The following is a 4,300-nucleotide window of genomic DNA, read 5'->3' on the forward strand; positions in this document are numbered from 1 at the left end:
AATAGTGTTAATAAGAAAACTTTGTCATATGTTATGTAAAATGGAGTGTATAGGGCAACATAGTATACGCCTATAAAGTTAAGTACGTGCTGTTGCAGATCCATCGTTTGTTTCAACCTATAAGTCATCAGTACATCTACGTACTTGATATTGCAGATCCATCGTATGTTTCACCCTTAACGTCATCAGTACATCAACGTCAGATCCATCTTTTGTTTCAACCTAAAAGTCATCAGTACATCTACGTAATTGATATTGCAGATCCATCGTATGTTTCACCCTTAACGTCATCAGTACATCTACGTCAGATCCATCGTTTGTTTCAACCTAAAAGTCATCAGTACATCTACGTGCTTGCTATTGCAGATCCATCAAAAAAAAAAACAATATGCGAATAATAGTGCGGAAAATTCGTTATTTATTAATTCATATGCGTTTATTTAAGAGATCGGATATTGCGTAAAAAACTACCACTGTTCATCGGAAATTGCTCAAAATTTAAAAGAAGGCAGTGAAACTGATGTTTTACTTAATTGTAAAATTTCATGTATCTATCTCAAATAGGACTCAAGTTATATTCTATTGGAAAACAAAAACTGCAGAATAATTTTCACTTGTTTCCCAGAAATCGCTGAAAAATTAATACGAAACTACACATTTTAAATAACACTTATATAAAAAATTTCATCATTCTAATAGTATCAATACTCAAATTATCTTTTTCAGAGGCATACACATACAGACATACACACAGACATACGGACAAAACTAAGTTTTTTCCGACTGAGGGAAGTGTGAAACGTCAACATTTCGTACACGAGAATGTAAAAAGTGTGCGTACTAAATTTTACTTTAGTTGTCTCATTTTTTATTGCACTTAAAACCTTGTCAAGGTAAGAAAATATATGTGAGGACATTGAGTAAACGATGTACAATGTACAACGTTTAATCCTGCATGTTGAAAACACCAATGTCATTGATACATTTTGTGTGGAATATTTCGTCTGAGTTCATTTGTCAACGTAAGTTACTTGACACGGAATTCTTGAATAGCAGCCATTTAACATTTAACATAGACAAACACATCCAGTCTCTTAATTGTTCAAAAAAAAAACCTGCAACATCCCAACATAACAAAACACGCTGTTCCCTAACTTTGTGTAAATATCTCTCTATTCAATGAAATCTCGTCGTCTGCCGATCCCCAACACTATTGAGACCTTACAAAATGAAATAAAATATAAAAGAAAAATGTAATGTAAGGGAGAATGTATAAGCTATGGAAACGATACAGTCAAAGATTCGTCCCCACGTGTTCAGGGTAGATCTAGTTTTAGTTTCTCGGCTGAAACCTATTTAATTTTTGTATAGCATGCCATTTACGTAGATAATGCTGGTTATATCTAAAATATGATCATTGCTTAGGGATGAAGAAAAATTTGTCAACACATTGACAAACAATGAATTCACAACACATATTAATCCGATTGAATCAAACGTCATCAAATGGAATATGCTGTACAGCAATAGTTTTTTTTTTTGGTGTGTTTAATAAAATTCCTTACTTACTGTCTACCCTGTTCGCGCAGGGAGGCAGTAAGAGAAGGTTGCATGGTTATATACATACATGGAATATTATACATATTTAAAAGAATTTAATTCTTGCTTGTGTTATTTTCCTTGTGTTTCTTGATTCACTTCTGGTTTCTTTCTATATTTTCTTGTTTCCTTGATTTACTTGACTTCCGGTTTCTTGGTTTCCTTTGAAATAACATAAAGTACATGACATACAAAACATGATCGCTTATCGTCCTTTGGCCTTTGTTCTTGCACGTGATACAATCTTGGTTGGGTATTGGTTTCTTCTTGGTTGGTAGTTGTGCTTTGGGAGTGTTAGTGAGGGATGTTCCGTGGTTAAGGCGTTGATCGATGCGTTGGTGAGGCGACGAATTTCGTGTGTTGTCTTGATGGTAGTATTGTTCGATGGAGTGGAGCTTGGAGAGAGTAGCGAGCATGTATTTGAGGTGAGCGATGTGTCGAGTGTTTATTTTAGGTAAGTTGAGTAGTTGGTCTTTGAGAGGCAGTTAGTTGATTTGCTAGTGTTTGACGTAAGCCTCCCACCCAAGATTTCTCCTAGGTAAGTGTCGTGAGAGTGGTAGTGAGTTTGTTGGAAGCGAGGTAGATGCGTTTGACGTATTAGGTGAGTTCGATTTGTTGAGCGAGGTAGTTGCGTGTGACGCAGTAGATGAGTTCAATTTGTTGAGCGAGGTAGTTGCGTTTGACGTAGTAGCTGAGTTCGATTTGTTGGCGTTTGACGTAAGCCTCCCACCTAAGATTTCTCCTAGGTGGGTGTCGTCAGAGTGGTAGTGAGTTTGTTGGAAGCGAGGTAGATGCGTTTGACGTAGTAGCGTTTGGCGTAGTAGATGAGTTCGATTTGTTGGCGATTTTGACAGACCTCCCACCTAAGATTTCTCCTAGATCAGGGGTCGGCAACCTGCGGCTCGCGAGCCGCATGCGGCTCTTTTGATATCAAGATGCGGCTCTCCAGCTCCTTGCACAAATACTTATAATCTTAATAAAAAAATAAAATATTTGAAATAAAAAAAATGTTAGTGGCTCTTTAAAACCAGGGAAATTTTTTAAAATTGTAACTTTTGGCTCTTCCGCTTCAAAAGGTTGCCGACCCCTGTCCTAGATGGGTGTCGTCAGTCTGAAAAAAAGAAGGTTGAAAATTAGCCGCTCGTATATTGAAGCCACCCAGTACAAGTACTGGGTGACTCATCTCGAGAGCATGTGCGTTCGAGGGATGTGTGGGCGCAACCCCACAGCGGTCGTTGGCGAGATTTGCGTGAGTTAGAGTAGTAGATTTGACCGCCTCTCGACCCCGGCAGCCAGCCCTAAAAAGGGCTGACCAACCAAATGGCTAAGATCCGTGTAGATCCATAACAGATACTACACTTTGATCTTAGCCAAAAGGCCGAGAAGCGATATAGGGTATCGAAAAATATTAGAAACATCGAAATGCAAATGCCAATAACACTGATAGATCTGAATAATTACTAATTAAAATATTTTTTAAGAGTTATTCCGATTGTTTTTATTTTAACTTAAACATACACTTATATTAAAATAAGTATGAATATACATAAACACGTACAGCAGTACTTTTGGAATTAAAAGTATCAATATAACTAAGGCCTTTTTTCATAATTTTTAAATAGGAAATCATTTATTTTTAGAACTTGTAAATACGTATAATTGCATTTTCAGGTAGCGTCCCTTGGTATCTCAAATTAAATACATGGGAAGTAACTAGCGCAAAGTTTAATTGTTTTTCACACCGCCAATTTTAAAACACAAGCTTAGAATCAAAACATTTTATGTAGGTTTACAAGAACAGGTCGACATTGTTACATTGTGTATAGAATAAAACATACAGAATGTAGGGCAACATGGTTTTGTAAAGTTGTGAGATTATTGCAAACCAATGACATTAAAAGCTAAATGAAAAGTTCTAAGTAGTTTTACAGGAAACTTTGTTATTTTGTATTTCATAATTGAGAGTTTTGAACAGCCCAGGGTGTTTTGTTTAGGTAAAAGTTATTGATGACATAAACATTATAGGAAGTTTAATAAACAACATAAACATCTAATTAGCATCTAGTTAGCTGATGACTTAATTTATTTTCCAGCAGATGAAATATGATCTGTATGTTTTTGATAACCAAACATTCATATTTAATATACATAATGGATATTTAAAAGCTTAATAATAGTTTATATTGATTGCCTGTAAACAGAACGAAACATATGAAGAAGAAAAATCGACTATAAAAATATGACTTATTTTCTATTCATTTAAAGAAAAAGTGTTTTGTGTCTAACCGGCTAGAAATCACCAATTGACTTGGAGTGTAATTGTGTTTAATCACCCTATATGTACCAGTCGGATCCAAACTTGATTTATCAAAATTAAATGCGTTTACCTATAATGTGATTAGAATTAATGTACATGCACAAATAAAAGCTTGTACAATGATCGTTTTCCCAAATGCCACTGTTTTAAAAAACAAAAAAGATTGAATGTAAGCTACTTCTCGATAGAACACTTGTCCGAACTATTTGAAAAATTGCACACACATAAGATAAAGAATCAAATTAAGAGTCTATATATCGTTAAAATTGAATCAATACCTGTTGAATGTATTATTTAGATAACGGAAACAAAAATGTGTAGTAAAAAGATGATACAAAATAAAACAATTTGTTTAAACAATCAATCGACTATGTAATTTATTGA

At 34.8% G+C, this 4,300-nt stretch overlaps 1 pseudogene; it reads right to left on the minus strand.

Moving 5' to 3' along the window:
• Window positions 1-2,902: 2,902 nt before the first annotated feature.
• Window positions 2,903-2,989, minus strand: LOC131939261 (uncharacterized; annotated as a pseudogene).
• Window positions 2,990-4,300: the final 1,311 nt, after the last annotated feature.

The sequence above is a fragment of the Physella acuta genome, unplaced genomic scaffold, assembly GCF_028476545.2.
Source record: "Physella acuta isolate Inbredline_101_S28 unplaced genomic scaffold, ASM2847654v3 ptg000271l, whole genome shotgun sequence".
NCBI classification, from domain to species: Eukaryota; Metazoa; Mollusca; class Gastropoda; family Physidae; genus Physella; species Physella acuta.